Source organism: Canis lupus, chromosome 36, assembly GCF_003254725.2.
Source record: "Canis lupus dingo isolate Sandy chromosome 36, ASM325472v2, whole genome shotgun sequence".
Classification (NCBI taxonomy): Eukaryota; Metazoa; Chordata; class Mammalia; order Carnivora; family Canidae; genus Canis; species Canis lupus.
The window spans coordinates 21458274-21483001 of record NC_064278.1 but is presented as its reverse complement, the minus strand read 5'-3'; the positions used below and the strand labels follow the sequence as shown (position 1 = coordinate 21483001).

The 24728-nt window shown below is 40.4% G+C and overlaps 2 long non-coding RNA genes across 3 annotated transcripts in view; one reads left to right on the top strand and one right to left on the bottom strand.

The window, feature by feature from the left end:
- The window catches only part of LOC125754417 (uncharacterized), a 92013-nt gene extending 67285 nt beyond the window's left edge, over positions 1–24728 (bottom strand). Inside the window, exons 1-3 of one of the 2 annotated variants that reach the window (XR_007408548.1) lie at positions 24642–24728; positions 22384–22586; positions 17909–18050 (exon numbers count right to left, since the gene is read on the bottom strand). This is a non-coding gene — a long non-coding RNA (uncharacterized LOC125754417). Of the gene's footprint in view, positions 1–17908; positions 18051–22383; positions 22587–24521 lie in introns of both variants that reach the window. The other variant, XR_007408549.1, reaches the window with a different exon arrangement.
- LOC112668173 (uncharacterized) overlaps positions 501–24728 on the top strand; it is an 83416-nt gene continuing 59188 nt past the window's right edge. The window contains exons 1-4 of the long non-coding RNA XR_004803107.2: positions 501–762; positions 3070–3224; positions 13400–13535; positions 24457–24630. This is a non-coding gene — a long non-coding RNA (uncharacterized LOC112668173). The remainder of the gene's footprint in view (positions 763–3069; positions 3225–13399; positions 13536–24456; positions 24631–24728) is intronic.

Here is a 24728-nt window from a genome sequence, read left to right as displayed (position 1 = left end):
ACCCCACCTTGCCACCCAAGGGGTTTAGAACCCAGTTGCAAAGCCGACATCAGCTATTTCTCCTTAAAGCTTTGGCACACTTTGCTCTCTGCTAGAACATCCTGACTCCCTTTTGCCCAATTGGTGAACACTTTATTTTTTATTTTTTAAAAATATTTTATTTATTTATTAATGAGAGACACAGAGAGAGAGAGAGAGAGAGAGAGAGAGAGAGAGGCAGAGACACAGGCAGAGGGAGAAGCAGGCTCCATGCAGGGAGCCGGATGTGGGACTCAATCCCAGGACTCCAGGATCATACCCTGGGCTGAAGGCGGCGCTAAACCGCTGAGCCATCCGGGCCACCCCAGTGAACACTTTAAAGCAAAACTCAGCTGTCACTTCTGCTATTAGATGCTCCTGGCCCCACACCTCAACGTGGAGGCAGCTGCCATTCTCCTTTATGTGCTCACTAGGCCTTTTGCAGATGTACAGCCCTTTATTATTTGCACGCATGTTCATGTTTGACCCTACGTAACTGTAAGGTGGGGAGGCAGGAGGTCTGATTTATTGGTGAGTCCCCAGGGCCCAGAAGAGGGCAAAACACAAAGTTACATGCTTGGTAACTGTAGAAGAATGAATGAATGAACTCACGAATCAGCTTCAAGTAAAGCAGCAGTTATTTCTGTGGGGTATTCTTGAGGACGGTGGTAAAACGCGAAATATCTCACAAAGGTGGACAATGAAATCTCGATCTGTGATTAAAGGCGGCAGCAGCCAGACAAGGTGAGGTCGGCTCCCAAAGGCATGGCCACTAAGCAGTTTCACAGAAGAAGGGGGATGGCTCAGAGGGTCTCCTGAGATTTCTGCAACTTGTATTGATGAGCTTGCTCCCTAAACCATCTCCTCTCACACTGACCCCCTTTTTAAACCCTAACATAGTTGAGCCCCTTAGTATCTCAGGTGTGGATTATCATTTATTTAATTAGGACAGTAGCCCAAAAGCAAGCCTCTCTTCAATCACTCTGCCTTTCTTTTTCTTTTTTTTTTTTCCACTTTTTTTTTTTTCCCACTCTGCCTTTCAATGCCAAAGTACTCACTCCACCCAAATTTCCACCCCAATCCTCCACATACCTGGAGAATATGGTCTGAGGAATTTAAGCTCTTTCAGTCTTTAGCCTCAACTTACTTCTTAGTAATAGTCCACAAAGTGAATTGGCAACAGTGGCTCTAGGTATTCACAGTAGTGAATTTAATGCATAGAACTTCCAGCCCTCTGGGACCTTCTATCCTTGTAGCCTTGTCTACCCCATCTCCCTTCACTATCTTTCCCCAACTGTTCCCCATTACCTGAACACACCTCCTCATTCCCATTTCCTTGCCCTTGCATATGCAAAGGCATATGCCTTTTCCACCACTAGAATGCAAACTTACCTGAAGATAGAAATGGGCTTCTGTCTCCTGGGTCTTATTCAGTGCTCTGCACATGAAACTCAATGAATATTGACTGAAGTAGGGAAGTTAGTTGGCAGGAAACAACTCTGTGGGGGCTTTCCTTGACCTTGTGGCTTCATTTTCCACTGGCCAGGATACCCACTTCTGTCACTTTGTCTGGGTCCTGCCAGCTGAGGCATGGGTAGCCATCTGTCAGTTTAGGATGGTGCCCTGCACCAGGGCTTTGATAATGGGAGAAGGACCTAAGTATTGAAGGTGTCACAAGGCAAACATTTTCTTTGAAGTTTGATAGAACTGGCCAAACTTTCCTTTCTTGATTTCTTCAGAATAAAAACTACACACAAACACACACACACGTGCGCACACAGAAATATATTCTAACTAGTGAGGATTCTTTTATTTTTATGAATGACAAGGATGTTAGAGCAGAGAGGAAAAATAAGGCAGCAAGAGGACCTTCAAAGAGTTTTGGGGTGTCCTCTCAGGAACACATGCGTGCACACACATGCACAGAGGCACATAGACCAGGGAGATCACAGCGTGCACTGCCACTAGAATGGAGTCACAACATAGGTCTCATGAACATCATGTCCAGATGGTTGCCCTGGCATAGTCAGACAAAACCTGCTCAGAACACACAGATTGTGCAGGTTGTGTCTCTCCTTCACAGCAGAAGTCATGACCAGCCCTGTTTCCCACTCACACTGCAATCTGCCAAAGGGAAAGAAAGGGAAGCAGTTCATAGACATCATTATCACTTGCTCAGCAATGTGGACTCCTCCTCTAAACTGGCTTTCCTGCCTGCCAAACATGGCAGCCAAGATAACTCTTGCTCTGGGACCAAATCAAAAAAGAGAAGAATTTAAGAAAAAAAATTAAAGTCCCCCTACATAGCAAAACCCACAGTGCTCTGGGGCCACATGTAATTAACTTAGAGCCTCTGATGTCAACAGCTTCCAAGGCTGACATGGTGCATTCGCAAACACATTCCAGGAGAGTCAACATGATCTGGTGTTGACACAGGCCCATAACTGTCAGAGGCTGTAATTTTCAATTTATGGATGCTGTAAAGCTTTGGCAATATGATTGCTACAATGTGTGGTGTGTTTTTGACAATAAGCAGGAGGTGGGAAGGTGGGGAGTACTGGCTCCACACATTTGGCCATGGCCATGGGCTCATGAGGGCAAAGCTGTGGTGATTTCTGCTATTGCAAAGCAACTGCAATAGTAGCTCCAACAATGAACTTGAGAATGTTATGTGGTTCTTTACTAGCAAACTATAGACTTCTGTAACAGACCAAAGGTCATTATTTATTCAATAAACATTGATTGCCACCTATCATGTGCCAGGCTCATAATGCAGAATCAGCACAATGGAAGCACAAGAAATGGGGTGTAAGTTTACCTCCCGGGGACTCAATAAATGTTAGGTCTTCTTGCTCACAAGAATCTTCTTGGAGGGAACACCTGGGTAACTCAGTGGTTGAGCATCTGCCTCTGGCTCAGTGTGTGATCCTGGGGTCCTGGGATTGAGTCCCACATTGGGTTCCCCTCGGGGAGCCTGCTTCTCCCTCTGCCTGTGTCTCTGCCTCTCTTTCTCTGTCTCTCATGAATAAAAAAATATTTTTTTTTTAAAAGAATCTTCTTGGAGGAACAATGAAGGAAGAAAAAAAACAAAATGAAACAAAGGAGAGGGATAATGAACACAGCTCTCATCAGCCTTGACTCCTATTACCTTGGGGTTGGTGTCCATGGATGCAGGTGCAGGACTGGTTCATGTGGGCTGCGATACAGTGAGTAACTAGTTCATTGAGACCCAAAGTTCTGATGATTGACCAAAATAAAACATAACCAGAAATATTTTTCATTTATTCTCACTTACAGGGAAAACACGTGGAGGCCCTCAGACTCTAAGGTTTGAAAGCCTAGGCAATGTGGTCCCAAGCTGGTACCTGTGGGTTTTGTATGTGTGTATGCACATGCATATACGTTCATATGCCTACATGGTGGTCTGAATTTCTCCAAAGAGATACTTCTGGTTCTCAAAAGCAGAGGTAGCAGAGGTAGCCAGAACTATGCAATCAGCAAACATTTTCTAAACACCCAGGCTTTAACAGAGGGGCTAAAGGGCAGACTGTGTGGCTCTCAGAAGTTAGTGTACATTTGTTTAAGAATAGAGAAGAGAGAACCTGCTTAGATTCATATTCACACACTCATTTTCAGGCAATTCCAAGTAAGAAAGGCTTTTATCTTTAACAAAAAAAGAAAAAGAAAAAAATGTTACCACTACCTATCAGAATGGCTAAAATCCAAAACACTGACAACACTAAGTGCCGCCTTGGAAGTGGAGCAGTAGGAATTCTCATACACAGCTGGTGGGAGTACAAAATGGAACAGGCACTCTGGAATATAGTTTCTTACAAAACTAACTATACTCTCTCCATACATTCCAGTAATCATGCTCCTTGGTGTTTACCCAAAGGAGTTGAAAACTTATGTCCATAAAAAACCTGCACGTGGATGTTTTTAAGGCAGCTTTATTCGTAACTGGTAAACTTACAAGCAAGCAAGATGTCCTTCAGCAGGTTAATGGATAAACAAACTGTGGTATATCCAGACAACAGAAATATTATTCAGCAGTAAAAAGAAATGAGCTATCAAGCCATAAAAAAAGACACAGAAGAAACTTAAATTCATACTATTAAGTGAAAGAAACCAATCTGAAAATGCTACATATTATATGATTCCAACTATACAACATTTTGTAAAGGGCAAAATTACAGGGACAGTAAAAAGATCAGTGGTTGCCAGGGACTTAGGGGATGGGAGGGATGAATATGTGGAGCACAAGAGATTTTGGGGGCAGTGAAATTATTCTGTACAATATTATAATGGTGGATACATATCTTTATACATTTGTCAAAAACCATAGAAGATACAACACCAAGAGTGAATTCTAATGTAAACTAGAGGCCTTGATTGAAATGTTATGTCAATGTTGGTTCATTGACTGTAACAAATGTACCATTCTGGTGGGAGATGTTAATGGTGGGGGAGGCTGGAGGTGGGCAAGGGAAGGAGTATATGGAATTCTCTATACTTTCTGTTCAATTTTGCCCAATTTTTGTGAACCCAAAACTCTAAAAAACAAAGCCATAAATAAACAAACAAATGAATGGATGGATGAGTAAGAGAAAATGGCATTCCTATCTGTGAATACTTGAAGAAAGGAGTGGATCTGATGGATAAGTTTCTCAGCTAGAGCCCTGAGCAGATTTCTTGGGTTCTTTTTGACATGGACATATTTTACATCTTCACATGAGTACATAGCCATATTTAGAACTGGGATACTGGTTCCAATGAGCTTGCACCAAGCCCCAGGAGTTGGGCCACAGCTTCCAACCCAGAGCCAGACAAAGTCTACATGGGGGTACAGTCAAGAGCTCTCAGTGTTCCATGGCCAGGAAAAGTAAGAATGCTTGACCAGGCACAGTAACATGGCTGTGATATATTAAGTGAAAAAAAGTGCTTTGCAAAAGAGCATAAATGGTCCCAATTCTATTGGATCTTAGACAAAAGTCATCAACTGTTAACAGCAGTTGTCTCAGGATGACAAGCAAATGTGACTTTTATGTTCTGCTTTATGTGTCTCTATGTTCTAAATTTTCTACAATGTAGATTTTTATTATTTTTTAATCAAAGGCACAAGAGAGAAAATATAAGAGAGAATGATCATTGAAGGTTTGGGTTTATCAAGATGAACAATGACCAGCAAGCAAACCTCCCTAACATTTGACCCAGAGCAAACTTTTGAAGAAGGAATGAGGTACACTGAGTTAAAACAAAACTGTTCACATGATAACATAAACCATAGTGTTGTTTTTAAGTCAACCACATAGGCTATAGCAGTAAGGATCTGCCCAGTTCTTGTCCACTCCCAGGAGAAGAGAATCAAAAGAGCACAAAAGTATTTGAACATGGCAGGTTTTCCCATCAAGGTTCAACCTCTTCATACTCGGAAAGAAAAGGCTCTCTCCAAAGCTGTAAAGGGCAAGAATGGTAGTGTCTGCAGCCCTAAAACAGATACAAATAAGACAACTGGAGTTATGGGCCCAAGCATTTAAATCTTAATAGGTTGAGTATGAGGAGGTGGGGGGAGGAGACAGAAATTAAATAAACCTGAACCATAGCCAGGAATCAAAACCCAACACCTTCTACTTGATGTGATGGCTCTTCCAGGAGCCAGTTAACACTTCATAACTTTACTGACACCCACAAAAGAAACCATTCCACAGGGGGAACATGTAACAGTCCACACACCCAGAAGTGATCACAGTCTCTGAAGCAGAACAGACAGTTCTCCCCAGAAAGGTTCAGCAGTGAAGTAAAAGAATATGGAGACATTTTTTTAAATGTCCCTCTACATTCCTGAGTGTGATTTATCCATTCATATCCTGGGAATGCATATTTTTGTATTTCAGTGATAGGCTCCTATATGATATGTGAGACAGTGGATTTCCAAATCCCATCTAGGAGGCTAGATGAGAACTTAAGGATGGGCTGTGAGTTCCTACGAAGAGCTGCTGGGCCACTGAGATGTGGTCACCTTGGTTCCCTTGAATATGATGAGAAATATCCTGAATCAAGGTCACTGTGGTGGTCAGGGGCTCAGTTGAAGGTTAGATCTGCAAAACCAAGCAGGTGTTATTCCCATCTTGGGCCTTAAAAAAAAATTAGAGCTGAAAAATTCTTAGAAGTCATATAAATTGACAGATATCTCATTAGAGGTTAGAGAAGTAGGGTTAGGATTAAGTATGAGTCATTAAACATTAAATGGCCTTTTTAGATTTTTATGATGTATGAATAACATTGATATTCACATCTCCTTTATCCTTCATAACAAAGCTATGTAAGTAATATTGTCACTACCATTTTATATGAAGAAACTGAGCCTCAGGGAAAATGCCTTGTCCAAGATGGTAAGCTAGTAAGTGCCAGAGCTGGGATCTGAACCCAGATCTTCTTAGTCAGCACTCTATCCACATTGCCTCCCCTAGGGCAGCTGGCTGAGTACTACAAAGGAACTTCCAAGCACAGGGTTTGCAGAGGGAGCCTGGACAGTGTGAGAGTCTTTCCAGGACAGGGATCATGTCCTGTTTACCTTTGTCTCAAGGGCTGGTGTATGGAAGACTCATCACATATGGTGAATGATAGGAGTCAGGAAGACTTGAGGAATCCAATGGAACTCAGTGCTAGCTCACAGCCTGATGGCTTTAGGTGAATCTATGTCTCATAATGGGCTCTCACAGAAGGTAAAGCAATGAAACTTCCAGAAGCACCTTTAAAAGCAGACTTGGGGGTATAGTGACTGTAGCTCTGAGCATATGTGAACCTCCCTCCCTAACCTCTGGGGACTTTCAGAAACAACTTTGAGCCACTTCTGAGGTCTAATCTTTCTGCCCTGATGATCAAAGTAGTTGATATTTAAATTATTTTTGTGTTTTAAAGTTCATATCTGTTTTTGAACTTATCAATCTAGAGTAAATATCTTTCTAATGAGTTAAATATATATATATATTATATATATATTCTCCATAATGTGCAAGAACATAATTTATCTAATTGACACTCTATTGATGGTGATTTATGTTACTTCCCATTTTTTGCTACAATAACTATGCTGCTGTGAGCATCCTTGCAAAGAGAGTTTCTGAACTTAATAAAGAGGATTGGGTGGAAAAAAAGAGAAAAGGTGACTTTCAGCTTGAGGAGGAAAATTAGGCCAGACTTCATGGCACATGAAATTTGAGCTGGATTTGGTGGTTAGGTAGAGATTATGAGGTAAGGATGGGGGAAATGGCAATCCAAGTAGACAACTGACCTAGAGCAAAGGCAGAGAGCTGGGAAAGCATGGAGTATGACTGGAAAGAGATACTAATGAGATTAGAGCACAGAAGGTGATGATGAAACAGAGGGGCTAGAAATAAGATTCCTAAGTATGTTTGGATAAGACCAAGAAGGGCTTTGACTGCCAGAGAAAGTGATCTATCATTGTAGATCATCAAGATGGTTTCATGTTGACTCACTCATGTTAGAGATCATCCCTCCAGGCCTTAGTACTCAATGTGTAACTCAAAGTCAATTCCCCTTAATGGTAATAAAGAAAAAACAATGTCCTTGATTCTAGATTGGAATATTGGAAAGGAAAATCCAGAAACTCAGAAGTTCAGTAAGAAATGTATGAAATCACTTAGTATGTACTTATCACACAGTAACTGTTCAAAAAAAGGTAATTATTCTTATGCACAAGCACAGCAAGAGGTCGTTTTGAAAAACTGCAGTTAGAAACAGGTTGCTTTTTGTCTTTTTTTTAATGTTGACTTTGCTCTCCCTGCATTTGTGTTTTTAGTTTCCAATAAAGTTGCATGGGGAGAAGGCAAGCTTACTTGAAGGAGAGAAAAGGAGAAACCACACATCCGGGAGGCTGCTGGAACTAGTTTTCAGATTGCTTTATCTCTTTAGGATTCAAATCCTCACTAGCTGATGATCAAATTCACTGCAGTCTAAACTGGCCTAAATTTTTTTTTCTGTGTTTGGAGTTTATATTAGAAATTAAGATTTACTGCATTTGCAGACCATTTTTAGCCTTTTTATGAAAAAAGTGAAGGCAATAGAGACCCACTTGTCCAATGTGTCATTTTAAACACAGTGGGCAAGCAGAGGGTGGCAGCTTTATTTATCACCACACGCTCACTGGAGTGCTGGTAAATGGAATTGCTTGCTCTGCCAAGCACACAGGGAATAAGCACAGCAGTGAGGCTGGGTTTTTACAGCAGCTCTGTGATCTTGAATTATGAAAGGATTAGACAAGGTTTGAGAGAAGGGAGGCTCTGTTGTTTTTCTTCCCTCTTTTGTGAAGATTTGAGAGTGAGGAAAAGCCTAGAATAGACAATAAAAAAGTCCACTAGATGATGCTCATTGGAAAATGGGTTGGGGATTTCTGATTTATTCCCTCTGGTTATTTGCCAAGTCAGAAATCATGATGCAAATAATGACTTCTCTCTCTGGAGTGAGGAATCCATTAGTGTTAGACCTAAAGTCCTGCTGGGTCCCTGAAGCACTTGCTTTCCCTGCCAACCTTAAGGGCCACACAGTATTCCATCCCATGAATTTTAGAGTTGAACCCCTTGTCTGTTTAATGACATTATTGATAATGGAAGTGTATTTTTTGGAGATTATCTTACCTCTTTGCTGCTAAACTGTGTCAAATCCAAATGACCTGCAAGTATTTGGTTATTTTCTTCATTAAAGATGTTACATGGCACCTGGGTGGCTCAGATGGTTAAGAGTCTGCCTTTTGTTGAGGTCATGATCCTAGGATCCTTGGATTGGGCCTCACTCACATCGAGATCTCTGCTCAGGGAGGAATCTGCTTCTTCCTCTCCCTCTGTCCCTCCCTCTGCTTGTGCTTTCTAATAAATAAAATCTTAAAAAAAAAAAAAAAAGATGCTACAGATATCAATAGAACCATTTCTAGGCCAATCCCTTACTTCTGTCTGTCTACCCTTTAGACCATGCTCTCAGGTCTCTGTTCATCCCATCATCCTTGGGTACCACTGCAAGGCATGTGCCGGATAGAAGCTATCTTCCTGAGAACCTATTTAAAGGCCTCAATGTAATGGGAGGTTCTCCCTGCAGATCCAACCTTAGCTTACCTCTCATCCTCATCAGTAGCCACCAAATTCCTTGCACAAGTCATGGTGTCTCTTATCTCTCAGCCTTTGCAAAGACTGGTCCCTTGGGAAGAGATACCCATCTGTTAAGGTCAGCAAAGGGCTGTCATAACAAAATACCATATACTATGCTGCTCGAACAACAGACATTTGTATCTCATGGTTCTGGAGGCTCAAAGTCCAAGATCAGGGTGCCAATAAGGACTCTTCTTGACTTGCAGGGGCTGCCTTCTCAACTGTGTCCTCCTGAGGTAGAGAGAAATCTTTCTTTCTTCTTATAAGTAAACTAATCCTACCAGGAGGGACCCACCCTCATGACCTCAACCAACTCTACCTCCCAAAGGCCCCATCTCCAAACACCAACACATTGGGAGTTGGAGCTTCAACTTACTAATTTTGTGAGGTTACGAAACATTCAGTTCATAACACCATCCCACCATCAAATAGGCTTTGCTTTAGGAAATGACTTAAATGCTACCTCTGCTGGCGTGTTTCCTGAAATGCCCAAGGCTATATTCTCTTACAGAATCCTGTGTTTATTGTGGTACTTATCACACTGTTTTGCAATTGTTGATATATTTGTATGTCTTCTCCTGCCAGGGTGAACTCCTTAAGGGCAGGAACTGACTATTATTCACTGATGGATCCCTACTACCCAACATAATATCATGCATATAGTAAGCAATTAAATGCCTATTGTTTGACTGCATTAGTCAGGATCTGCTAGTTGTTTCAACAACAACAACAACAACAACAACATTTATTTTTTTTTTATTTTTATTTTTTTTTAAATTTTTTTAAACTTTTTATTTATTTATGATAGGCACACAGTGAGAGAGAGAGAGAGGCAGAGACACAGGCAGAGGGAGAAGCAGGCTCCATGCACCGGGAGCCCGACGTGGGATTCGATCCCGGGTCTCCAGGACCGCGCCCTGGGCCAAAGGCAGGCGCCAAACCGCTGCGCCACCCAGGGATCCCAACAACAACATTTAAGACAAAGAAATTTATTTCTCTTATACTTATCAGTCCACTGCAGTTGTTTAGTAAGCAGCCTTCCAAGGGGTGATTCAGGAACTCAGGCTCCTAAGCATGTGGTTCCACCATTCCCTAGGACCTTAGAGTCCTATTCCAGTCAGCAGAGGAGAAAGGATGGAAACAACACACCTCTTGCTTAATCACTTCTGCCAGAAAGTGACATGCTTCTTTTCCAATCACATTCCATTGGAAGAAGTGGCTTCAGCCACAAACAAGGGCTGAAAAGGCAGGGGGAGCAGGCTGATAAATATGATCCCTGATGGGCAGCTACTTCCAATCACCCCTTAATTAAGGAATAAATGAATCAATGAACAAATAGATGAATAAAATCAAAGATATAGTACAGTGGAAAGAACACAGGAAATTGGGGCCAAGAGGCAAAACATATTAAATCACCCAATACTCTGATTTTATAGGAGAAGCAAGAGGTCCAGAGTAAATGACTGGCTTTAAACTGTTTAGTGGAAGACCTGGGGTTTGAATTCAGGTGACCTTGGTTCTAGCCCTAGTTTATTGAATGGATAAGCCACCCCCTCACTTCTCTGAACCTCAGCTTTGTCATCTGTAAAACTGTATTATACTAAATGCTCCCTACAATCCCAGCCCAGAAAAGGGGCCACAACCAAGACCTTGAAGGTTCTGAGAATGGTACAATTCACGTCCCTGGGATCATACTTGACAACCAAGAAATGAAAATCTGATCTGCTGATCAGGTGTTTTATCTGCATATCCTAGATCATCCCTCAAAGGAATGAATGACATTGTGAAGATATTTAGAATCAGACAGAACACTATCCACATACCTTTACTCATCCACAATTAGCCTAGGTTTGCACCTGAGGTCAGTGAGCATGGCCTAAATGCCTGTGCCATTCCTCAGGCAGACATCAGATCATCACACAGTGAGGATGAGAGCTATCTGAGATGAGAATTTGACTCCTGATGGTATTCTGGTTATTTTTTAAAATTTTATTTATTTATTTGAGAGAGATGTGCACAAGTGGGGGGAGGAGCCGAGGGAGAAGGACAAGCAGACTGCACTGAAGGCAGAGCCTGATGGGGGCTCAAGCTCAGGACCCTGAGACCATGACCAATGACACCATGACTCAAGCCTAAATCAAGAGCCAGAAGCCCAGGTGACTGAGCTACCCTGATGGTATTCTGATTCTTAACAGCAATCCTGTTCTTCCTTTGTAAACATTTCTAACCATGCATTTCTTGCTATTCTGATGTGCTCTAAATCTCAAATTTTAAAACACCTGGGTGGAAAAGATAAAAGAGAACTGGAAAGCATGTTTAACTTCATTAGGAGCCTCTTTTAGGAAATACGAATAATAAACTTGAATGACAGTAGTTTTCAAAATGAACTTCAAATGGGGATAAACAAACTTAACTAGTTATTTTTGAACAGTTACTTTGAAACTTCAAATGTTTCTTAGCCCCAAGACTTTCTTTTAACTACAATGACTTTCTAGACTCTCATTTAGCTAAATGACTTAGGCTTAAATCCTCAAAGTACAAATCTGTAAGAAAGTGTCCTAGAACTCTTGCACATTTTGCTTTCGTTTAGACCATTACATTGCCTCAAGAGAAAATGAAAGGGTTTCCTAATGTTCTGAAAGCTATGTATTCCCATGCATAGGACTCAATAAACACGATCACAGTGTCCTTTACACCTCCGAGACTCCAGGTCCTCTCACTGTGAAATCCTGTTCTGACTCATGTGCCTTACCTCCTTGTCCTATTCCCCCCAACCGCCCCATACATCTCTTGGGGAAGAATATCCATTTCCTGAGGTTAGAAAAGGATAGCATAAAAATGATGCTGCTTTGAAAGTTAGTGGCAAAGTACTTCCGAGGTTCAACTTGGCAAAGGAGACTTCCCATCCTCTTCCAGCTCTGCCACTGCCATTGCACACAATGTACCTTCCATCCCAAATCTGGAGCACTGTTCTATAAAGAAGAAAGGAAAAAGCAAGCTGTCTGAAGAGTCTTAATTCTTCTTCATGGAATAAAGCAACATGTTACTGTGGCTTTTGACCTCCAGGGGTTGGATTAGATGATTTTCCACATGGTTTACTGTGAAAGGTTTTATTGCACATTCACCTCACAGATCCCCCAACAATTTAATTGCCATAAAAATAGCTAACATATGTGGCAGGTTTTAAAAATGTCCATCCACCAAATGGATTTGCTTCTCATGTGGCCGCCCAGAGCTGGCAGCTTTTCCTCTACACATCTCACTAAGGTTCTATGCAACAGGGTTAGAGAGTCACCCTGAGGAGCTATAATGAATCTGGCTCTCAGGAGAAAGGAGACAGAGTCTTTGTTCCTATGACTCTCAGAGACATATCTTGGTTGTCATTTTTCTTCTTCTATATTGGTGGAAGTTTTGTTTGCTTGTGTTTCTTCTTTGGGAAGTGAGTTTCTAAAGAGCATTCTCTATGGGCCATCAAAAGTTTGTATAGTCCTTGATTCCATGAACACAGAATGACCTAACAGGGTCCATGGCCACTGTCTCAGTGGGCTGGTCCATCATATTCTCCCAAGTGATCTCATTTGTATGCCACCAACACGACTGACCTGTTAGAAACAGAGGGAAAGAGGGATACCTGGGTAGTTCAGTCAGTTAAGTGTCAGACTCTCAGTTTTGGCTCAGGTCATGATCTCAAGGTCATGAGATCAAGCCCTGCGCTGAGCCCCATAATGAGCCTCACATTGGGCTCCACACTAAGTGGGGAGTCTGCTGGAGATTCTCTCTCTCCCTCTCCCTTTACCCGTCTCCCTGCTGACTCACTCACACTCTCTCTCAAAATAAATAAATCTTTATAAAAAATAAACAGAAGGAAAGAAATCTATAATAATCTACTAGAAGCAATGCAATTGTTTCCTGGTAGGAAGTCATTGTCTTTACATCCCACTAGCTAGCAACAACAATACTTAAAAAAAAAAACATATATGGATGCATTTCTTTTTATATAACAGATGTTACTTCTCAAAGTGAGGCTGCCTTCTGAGAAATCCTTCAAGGTCTAGTTAATTAATGTCTCCTCCACAGATTCAATAACCAGATGTGATTTCTCCCCTGACCTCTCTTGTCACTTGTCATAGTGTCCCATAGCTGTTACTGGGCAATCCAAAAATAGCCTCATAGAAGTCTGAGAATCAGTCTGTTAACAGAAGTCCCCCATCCTTCTTCAGTAGTGGTGCCCTCTTCAGCTGCCTATAACCCAGCCTGAAGAAGACACTGCCCATCAGAGGAATGCCATTATCTGTCCTTAAGTGTCAACAAGATTTCCCAAGCTCCAGGTACCAGAAGAAAGCTGGGAAAGGTCAGGTAAGCCTTCCTCCTGTCCTGTTCTCTCAGACCCTTGCCTTGTCACCTGGTTCAGGAGTCTCCATCCAGGCCCAGTGAAGTCCTTCTTGGGCAGTTCTATCAGCTTCTGATCTCAAAATTAATCCAAAGGACAAGTGAGGGTCCTTCCTTTCTTTATCCTGCTTCAACTAGCATTTTTCATGCCCTCTTCTCTCCCCTTTAGTAACAGCAACAGACAGAGGAACATTGTTTTAGGAGCCAGTAGCAGAATTCATCTGGTAAAGACTTGTTTTTTGTGTACCAAAACATTTGGATAAGCCACTTTGGCTGTATCAAGATGGTCTGTAGGAGATAGGCTGAATGAGACAAGAAAGTTTATAAATTGAGAAGAATTTTTGAGTTTCTAGGAACAGTACTGGAGGGAGAGGGGGCCTGGGAAAGGGGATAAGTTATGAGAGATGAAAAAAGATGATGGGAAGGGGTGGCTGAGGAAGAAAGTAGAGAGTCTGTGACTCAAGAGAAAATGAGAAATCCCTTGACAGATGGACTTTTAGAATAGGGAAAGCTAATCTTTTTAGTACAAAGTCATTTATTCTGCCATGGACAACAGTCTTATATTAAAAGGAGCTGAATTAGGGGCACCTGGCTGGCCCAGTCAGTTAGGCAGCTAACTTTGGATTTTGGCTCAGGTTATGATCTCAGGGTTGTGAGATGAAGCCTCACCATGGGCTCCATGCCCAGAGATTCTCTCCCTCTGCCCCACACTCTGCTCTCTCTCTCTCATATAGATAAATAAAATCTTTAAAAGGACCTGAGTTAAATTCATTCAATGAAACAAGCTATAGGTTTAAAAATGATCATTATTAATTAACGAAGAACATTTTAATTAGTTCAAGATACCAAAATACGTCACATATATAGGCCCCCAAATAAACTGAAGTTCTTTTTTATACATAGCTACATATTGTACCTTGAAATAAGAGATGCAGTTCTACTGCTTCTCTTTAACACAATTATTCTCACATAATCTCCCTCCCCAATGTTACTCCTACTCAAGTAGTATCTAGCGGGAATGGTATTTAGGAGAGATAAAGAAAATGAGTGTCTCCCATATTTGTATAGCTATGAGAAATAAAGAAAGGCTAAGCAATGAAAAGTAGAAACCAAGATATCAGTGGTAGTGAAAAATCTGAGTATGACACACTGGGGATGGGGTAGGCAGTTAAAACACAGCATGACCAGTTCAATTTGAATTTGAGATAAACAGGTGACTTTTCAATATATGCCCCCAATATACTTCTCTTTATACTAGATGTCCTGCAGTTTTCTTTGTAAAAGCTGGCAAACCCGGAGTAGGAGGATGCTATAATATGTTAGCAGTAAAAAACATTTTAGATGTCACAGAAGAGTATGATTTGGGTACAGTGAATGTCTGGGTTAAATAATACTGAATAGTTTCAAAGGTACTATATCGAGAATTACACTCAAAAAAAGCCCATCACTATGAAACACATAATCTGAATATACCCTTGCAACATCAACACCAGCAATGAGACCTTCAAGGAGGTCCTAACGCCATTGTCTTACTGGTAGTCTAGAAAAAACTAGCTATTCTATCTTTAAAGGGAATTGCTAGTTAGACTCTTAAACTTCTACAGAAACTACCAGAGGCAAGTGAATAGTCTCCCTTTTGACTCCTTCCCTATAAGATAAACAGAATTAAAAGTAGCCTGAGGGCCCCTACCCAACAAAGACTGCAATTCTCAACTAGGCCAGCTCAGTCACCAAATAATCAAGTTGGGGGCCTTTTCCCCACTCTCCAACTACCTGACTTTATCAGGCAACAATAATCATGCTCTTAAAATGTCCAAATTTTGTTTTAAAAAAAGATCTAAGCCATTCACAGAGGCAGAGTGAAAGAATAGGAAATATTTCTCAATTAAAAAAAAAGGTTATTACAAAGGTGCTTAATAAAATACAAGGTAAATGTACTTAAAGTTATAGCTTAAAGTGAAATGTGGGGAACCTGTTTCATTTTTATTAAAGCTGAATTTATTGCTTTGGTTTATTGGTTTATGTTCTCAGAACTTAATTTAGTCTCTAGATGATTTGCCCCAAGGAAAGCAGATGGGTCAGCTGGGCGTTGGACTATACCAGCCAAGGGCTTTCGATATAGGTATTAACTAACTTTGGCCTGTGCCAGCAACCCCCAAACAAACAAAAGGCATTCCAAAAAAATCTTTCCAACTTACTCCCAACTTCATCAGGATGAACTTTTTATAAACATCCCTTGTGCTTTCTTACCTTTGCATTGCAACTCTACCTCTTTCTTTCTCTCATATTTATAAGCTTAAATCCTACCCAACCTTTAAGGCTCCTCTATGGCATCACCCCACTTCTCTAGCCTGTCAGCTCTCAGTGGGGGCTGCCCTACTCTAAGGGGGTATGTTGAATATTGTGGGGATTTTTTTCTGGTATTGTCTATGGCCTAGCACTTATATACATTAAATTACATACTATCCTGTAGAAATCATTTTCCTTCTATTTCTTCTCCATATTATAGTAGAGGCATTATGTAATAGTGTTGATTTAAAAATCAGGTATATAAGGAGAAGTAAAGAGCCAAGAAGGAGTAACCATGACGCTTCACTTCTGAAAAAGGAAAGTACAGAGGGAGTGTTGCCCAACCATACTTAGATTTATAATGGAGCTACAGAAATTAAGACAATGTTGTACTGGTCCCAAACTTGATTAACTGACAATGAAATAGAATAGAGAACTCCAAAACAGGCCTACATACATATGAAACTTTGTGTATTACAGAGAAGCCATGTCAAATTTAGGTAATCTGAGAGACTGTTCAATAAATAGCACTGACAAAAAAAGGCCATCCCTTTGGAAAAAAATTAGATTGAATCTTCACCTCAGATCACACTCTAAAATCAATTCCAGATGCATTAAAAATTTAAATGAAGAAACAGGGATCCCTGGGTGGCGGAGCGGTTTAGTGCCTGCCTTTGGCCCAGGGCGCGATCCTGGAGACCCGGGATCGAATCCCACGTTGGGCTCCTGATGCATGGAGCCTGCTTCTCCCTCTGCCTGTGTCTCTGCCTCTCTCTCTCTCTCTCTCTCTGTGTGTGTGTGACTATCACAAATAAAAATAGAAAGAAAGAAAGAAAGAAAGAAGAAAGAAAGAAAGAAAGAAAGAAAGAAAGAAAGAAAGAAAGAAAGAAAGAAAGAAAACTTTAAAAAGTATATATGAATATAATATAGCCATGAAATAAGTAAGTTTTTAAAAACAAGACATAAAAAGCATTGAGTATAAAAGAAAAGATTAATAAATTTGCCTACATTAAACTTAAGTACTTTATCTTAAAGAAAGTGAAAAGTTACAAACTGGAAGAAGAGGCTTGTAATTCACATAACTTATAAAGGATTAGTATAGGAGTATACAAAGAACTAAAAATCATAAGAGAAACACTAATAAGCTTACAGAAAAATAAGCAAATATAAGGTTGGACTTTTCACAAAAGAGAAACTATATAGAGCCAATAAATATGAATTCTGACAATATGAAGTATTAAAGATAATGTGGATTTCTAGAATCTTTCATATGCTGCTGTGGGAATGTAAACTGGATCAACTATTTGGAAAACTGTTTGGCTTACATATGAACATTAAACATCCTCTAATGACACAATAATCCCACTTCTAGGCATATATACAGAAAAAGTCTTGGACATGTGCACTATGAAGTATATACAAAAATGTCTCAGCAGCACTTTTCAAAACAGCAAATATCAAGACACAACCTGAATGCTGATCAATAGGAGAGTAAATGAGTAAACCGTGGAATGTTCACACAATGGTATATAATAGAGTAGTTGAAACCAGTGAACCACAGTGACACATGCAAAAATATGGATGAATCTTAGAATTATATTACAAGAAATGATATATGTTATGTGAATTCTTTTCATAAAGCTAAAACAACTAAAATAAAAATAGGTTCAAGAAACTCATATAGATTCAGTAAAACCATATAAAAATGGAAGCAAAATGGAGCACCTGAGTGGCTCAGTTGGTTAAGCATCTGACTTCAGCTCAGGTCATGATCTCAGGGTCCTGGGATTAAGTCCTGCATCAGGCTCCTCACTCAGTGGGGAATCTGTTTGTCCCTCTCCCGCTTCCTCCGCTCGTCCCCCAATTTGTGTTCTTCTCTCTCCCTCTCTCAAATAAATAAAAATCTTTAAATTGAAAAAAAAAAAAGGAAGCAAGAGAACACTAAACATGAGACTCAGGGTGTTGATTAATCAGGATGAGAAAGACAAGAGGATGGCTTGGGAGACATCTCCAGAGTCAGATGTAGATTATGGTAAAGGTAAAGGTCTTACCTTTTATGCTGGGTAGTGGCATCACTGGTGGTTTTTATATTATTAAAATAGCTAAACAAACAATACTAGAAGAGGACCATGCATAGACCAAAATTGGAGGCTGTGTCATTCATCAAGGATTATGACTGATGAGTTCATGTACCTAAGATTTTTTTAAAAGAAGAAAAATGGGAAGGAAGGAAGGAAAGAAGGAGAGAAGAAAAATTATGTGTATCGGATGTTATATATCATATACAAATTTCATTTCAAAACAACAAAGAGGGTCTTGGAAAATATTTGTTATAAAAGGGAGTTGCAAACCATCACCGTAGCCAAATGCTGGTTTGTTTTTACTAAATAAATAAATTCTGAACCTCTATGTTATGTTGTGCCATTCATAAGGCACTACACATATGTCTGGGTTGTGGATTTTTAATGTACTTATAGTATCTCCCCTGTTCTCTCAGTTTCTTGAAGATTCTAGATTCTCCACTATGCACAGGGCCATTGGTAAACATTCACTAATTTGCTGAAAGAACAAAATATACTATTTAACTTGATGCTTTAATTTCCTGGAAAAGTAGGTTTAATGAAGACACTAATTTACACCAAATAATTACCTTTCTACTTTCTGGAATTTATCAGGTACTCTTAGGAATACAACATCTGAAATATCAGGAGAACATCTACTCCTAGGTGCAAATGTTTAACTTAGTAGTTTCCACCCATATTTATTTAAGCCTGAGATACTCTAATAAGATTCCCAAGGAATCTCAATTGCTCCATTCATGTAATAAAAAATAGTTAAAATATATTAAGTATCTACTATGGGCCAGATGCTTTATATAACCTTGAACAGGGATTCCTGGGTGGCGCAGCAGTTTAGCGCCTGCCTTTGGCCCAGGGCGCGATCCTGGAGACCCAGGATCGAATACCACGTCGGGCTCCCAGTGCATGGAGCCTGCTTCTCCCTCTGCCTATGTCTCTGCCTCTCTCTCTCTCGCTGTGTGCCTATCATAAATAAATAAAATAAAATAAAAAATTTTAAAAAATAACCTTGAACAAAGAAATTATTATTTTTTAAAAGATCTTATTTATTTATTCATGAAAGACACAGAGAGAGGCAGAGACATAAGCAGAGGGAGAAACAAGCTCCCTGCAGGGAGCCCGATGTGGAACTCAATCCCAGAACTCCGGGATTATGCCCTGAGCTGGAGGCAGACACTCAACCACTGAGTCACCCAGGTATCCCCAAAGAAGTTATTTTTGTCCCTGTATTACCAATAAGGGAACTGCAATTCAGTGAGGTTTAAGAGTATTTTCCATGGCTACATTGTTGGCAATGGCAGGACAGAGATGTGACTTCAGATGGTTTCATGCTGAACTAGCCTGTCTCTTTCAAATATGTTATGCCACCTTTCATGTCTTCAGTTGTTTGTTTATTTATTTTTTATTGTTTTTAAAGGTCCCTCACAGATAGAAGGCAAGGTCCATAGGGTTCCATTTGCTGAGGCCAGAGAAGAATATAAAACAATTTCTAAAGATTAAAAGGCACAGAAAAGGCAAAGAACTCCTCTGTGCATAGAAATCCAGAGGTAAGAAAAGCACTTGACGTGCTTATAAAACAAAATAATGTTATTAAATTATTCAATAGGAGAAAGTAACTAAATCAATTGAAGTTTCTATATCATCCTTAACTTCTACTACCATATATAGCAACCATCCCTTTCAAAACCATCTGAAGTCTCAGTCCCAAGATATTCCCATACATTCAGGCAGCAAGAATCATTAAAATGAATGACAACATCTTATACACTTGAGACAGAAACTCTCACTTAGGAAGCAAAGACCCTGGGAGTTTTGTTTTGCACAGGGAGGTTCCCCAGAGTAAAACTCTAAACAAAGAGGGGAGAAAACGTGCCTTGAAATCTTTGTAAGGGTCTCAGGAAGAGATGAGGGGAAGCCATTTAGGAGACTTATTGCAGATCCGGGAGAGAAATGGTGGTGGCAGAAAGCAGGGCAGCAGGAGGGGAATTTGAAGAGATATATATACAGATTTGATACATTTCAAAGACTCTCAGAACTGTATTCATTAGATGTGAGGAGTTTAGGAACAGGAGGCTTCAAGGAGAGGATTGGTTTCTGAATTGGGTTCCCTAGTCCACCAGCACAGACCCTGGGAGTATGTTCCATAACTCTCTGCAGTGAAAGCCTTAAAAAATACTACAGTACTGTTGAGACAATTAGATGGCTGGTTGTCAAGGCCATCATGGATGGCTCTCTAGTCCTGCAAGCCAGAAAATATGTTCATAGGCTGATGACAACTTTCTAAGAATAGCATCTTCTGGAGCACCTGGGTGGCTCAGTCACTTAAACATCTGCTTTTGGCTCAGGTCATGATCACAGGGTCCTGGGATTGAGCCCCACACTGGATTCCCTGCTCAGCAGGGAATCTGCTTCTCCCTCTCCTTCTTCCTCTGTGCACATACATGCTGTATCTCAAATAAATAAAAATTTTTTTAAAAAAAGGAAGAGCATCTTCTGACCACAGATTTCAATTACCTTTCCCATCCAATTTATTATTTTCATAGCTAAATTGCAGAAATGAGAACAAGCATAGGATAGATCTGACTATGAAAGTTACCAGTCTTGGGAGAAAGAAGTTATACTACAAATCATTTCTTGCCTCTTAAGAATGTGAAAAATGCTCAAATGAAGTGATTTGGGTACCAGCCCCAACAATGCATTCCACAGCACACTCCCAACTGTGGGGAATAAATTTTTCAAGGGCAGTACCACAATTTGTCTACTCTGCTAATTCTTTCTCTAAACCATGTTATTGTGATCTGCCTAATAAATTAGTTTGGATAATAACACCATAAACCTCAAAATAGAAACTATTTGATCAAAAGCAAGATATATGGAGAAGGAAACATATTACTATATAAAATATTAATAGAGCTGGAACTACCAGAGAAAAAAGATTAAGTCTTAGTGAGGTTAAATTTCTCACGATCTGAGCATAAATGTTCCCAAGTGTGGATTCAGCATACAATCTTTTCCAAAAGTCTTAAAAGATTGAACAGATGCTCCTAATTTGGCACTTATTTTTTTTCTTCCCTGTTTATGGGTGAGAGGTGAGAGGTGGTGGGAAGCAGGTTAGTTCTATCATCATCAATAGGCACATAGGGACAAAAACTCAAGCTGGACTCCAGAGGAATCAATCCGGCCATCCTGCAGAAAATGACCTGGACTGGCTGGGAAACAGAAATAATAACTTGGCAAATGGTTTTGCAGAAGGTTTTCCTTTATCAAGGAAAATGTTTAATCACAGCTGAGGTTGAAATACTCATAAATAAAATTTACTAAAAAGAAGTGGTTATTTTTACAAGATAAATAAGAAACAGTCATTTCCAATTAGCTTTATAAGAGAATGCCAAATAGAACATCGATGGGATTTGATCATCTCACATTTTGGCAGGCAGAAGCACAAGCATATGAAGAACCAAAATGTCACATTTTTAGCTCCTACACATTTTGCCTAAATGAAATTCTTCTATATGTTAAACATGCCTCTGCTTATGCAGCAAAATCCACCTTGAGTCCAACATCATTTTCTCAAAACCTAAATCCTTCAATAAGGCAGTAAATCATTTTATTGCAACCACCAAATGCTTTCTTATTGCTAGGAATCGTACAATACACTTACTTTTTGATACATGTTCCAGCTTTCCAAGATTTTGTTGGAAACAAAATGATCCTTTATGATAGTTTATAATATTCCACCCCATTTATCATTTTCCAGAATTTCTATCATTAATTAAAGGGCCTTCTTTCACTGCTGCACCCTCCCAATACTAATGTATTCCCCAACTGCCTATCAGAGACTAAATAAAAGTCAGTCTATCACAGCAGCAGTGATGGTCATGCCAATTTCACAGTGTGATTTGTGCACTCATTTCATTTTGAAAATGACCCTGCCCTCCATCTGTCTAAACCGAATGTCCTGCTTTTTTTAAGCCAGGCCTCAGGAACAGAAGCACATGAAACAAGGGTAAAGACACACAGCAACCTCCTTCCTGCCCCCCTCAGCTGCCACACCCACAGACGGGTAACAACACAAAGAGGGGACCCCAACTGATGCCTGAAGGGATCAGGGAAATTTGGGGCAAAGCAGATAATCCATTTTTCATATATTTCCAAAAAGCCATTTGAAGGTGAATGCTTTCATGATACAACTCTGAAACAGACTAAGAGATATGAAAGGCAATTTCCCATCTCCATGTTCTGTCATTTTGCCTTGATTTAACAGCAAATTACCAAAGGTAACAGCTTAATACATACGCATTTAAAGTACAGTAGGATTTTAAAATATTGAGCCCTTTGGATAATAATTTCTTTCCAAGAAGTGGTGTCAATCAGGCAGTCATAAAGGAGAAGATACCCTATTTCGTGATTATTCAGCCACACTAGTTAGCATCCCACAAACCATGTACCTCTTTTGGTTGAAGACCAGATAAGGCTGCAGCCAGACATTGGGATGTTAGAAGCTTTTGAATAGGGTTATATAGTGGTCTTTCTCTGTTGCTTTCTCAGGGAATTCTGAATGGCCCAGAGCCCCCCTCGCTTCCTCTGAAATGGGTGCAGTCTCTCCTTCTGTCAGTATTCAAGCAGTGAAAGGCTCCTCGTCTGGTCCCATCTAGAACACAAGTTTGGCAAACTTCTCAGCAAGGGAAAAGAATGCATAAGTAAATGAAGTCAGTGGCTTGGTACTACAGAATCCAGATGCCTTACCGAAATCTCTTTTTAGCTTTAACAGGTGACTAGGAACTACACTGCCACCCAGCAATCACTTCCTTACATCTGCTACCAGCTGCTCAGGCCAGGAAGTCCAGATTTTACTGCCCAAACCAAGGTGGTTGTTTTAATGGGAAAAATAACAACCAAAAAAAATGCACTAGTATTCCCTCAAAATTGGGCCCTTAAGTAATACATACATTGAGTTAATTCAACAGCCTCTCTTTCCTAATAACTTAGCTTTTGGATATCATCATAGTTCAGCTGTTTCTTTTCTTTATCTAATATGCAGAACGCAGGGTGATGATTAAGCTTAGAGATAATTTGTGTAAATAACAGAGGGCCCTGTAACATGGTTGACGTTGCTCCAAAATGTATTTATAGAGAACTCTTGTGGGCTGCAACAGTACTGAGGCAGATAAGGGGTTTACACTAAAGTTTTTAATTATATTAGCGAAGACATACTTCCGCCTGGACTGTTTATCTTGGATTGTAGGGAGGTGAATGGCAATCTGAAAGACTGTGGAACACTATGAAAGAAAACCCCCTTATGCCAGGGCTCCGGCAGAGGCACTGCATATGATATTCATAAATTATAGCTAATTTTTTTTTCTTTTATAGAAGGAGCAAGGGAGCCGATGGCTCTCAAGCAGGCTCCACACCCGGTGTGGAGCCCACCATGGGGTTCTATCCCATAACTCCAAGATCATTATCTGAACTGAAATCAGAAGCTGACACTCAGCTGACCAGCTGAGCCACCCAGGGACCCCATAAATTACAGCTAATTTTATTATCTTAAGAACTGCTGTTAAAAAAAAAAAAACAAAAAAAAACAAAAAACAAAAAAACAAAAACAAAAACAAAAACAAAACAAAACAAAACAAAACAAAAAAAAACGAGCTGCTGCTGCCTCACTGGGATAAGTCAGTTTTTGGGTTTGTTTTTTCTAAGATTTTATTTATTCATTCATAAGAGACATAGAAGCAGAGACACAGGCAGAGGGAGGAGCAGGCTCCACCGGGGAGCTCCAGCTCCACAGGATGCCGTGACCTGGGGTCACGCCCTGGGCCGAAGGCGTGCGTCCCACTGACTGATTATTATATTCAGCTCTCACAAATTAAACTGTCTCCACATCAGTCTAAACTATGGGTATCTTTTTTACTAGTAATTCATTATAATTTTATAAGATAATTAAGTCCCTACTTTTCCACTGTCCCATGAGAGGCAATATTAAATTCAAAAGTAGGGGATCCCTGGGTGGCTCAGCGGTTTGGAGCCTGCCTTTGGCCCAGGGCGCGATCCTGGAGTCCCGGGATCGAGTCCCAGGTCGGGCTCCCTGCATGGAGCCTGCTTCTCCCTCTGCCTGTGTCTCTGTCTCTCTCTTTCTCTCTGTGTCTATCATAAATAAAAATAAATAAATAAATCTTTAAATTCAAAAGTATTTATACAAAAATAGCCCTGAGGTAGTAACATGGACTCTAGAGCATCTATTCCAAATACATGACAAAGGAACAAAAGAAAATCCAGGGCTTTTTCTTTCTTTCTTTCTTTTTTTTTTTTTTTTCTTTTTGGTACAGGAGCAAATTTCCAGAGATCTTCAAACTAAGAATCTGAGGTGGAGAAAAAATTAAAGTGTAGGAAAGTTTCTTTCAACTGAAAGAAAATCCAGTTTTTATCAGTGATGTCCAAAAAACAATTCAGTGATATCCAGAAATATTAAAAGCCTGACAAGTGCAGGCTGATTCTCTGTTTCTCTCTCACACACAAAGTAGGTTTGGAGAGTGAGAAGAGCAACGGTGCAGGGACACTTCTGGCCGCACTTTTATCCCCACCCCACCTTGGAAAAGACTCGGTCATCGGTTTTTCCACGGTCCTTACACGGCAGTGAAATTTGGAGGATCAAGGGAGATGAACTGTCAAGTGTGCAAACCCTAACGAAAGAAAAGGTAAGCGCTACCTCACCTCCTGACGACGGTGCGGCCGCCCGGCGGAGACTACTCCTCCCGGCATGCAACGCGGCCACGCCCGCGGCTGCCGCGCGACG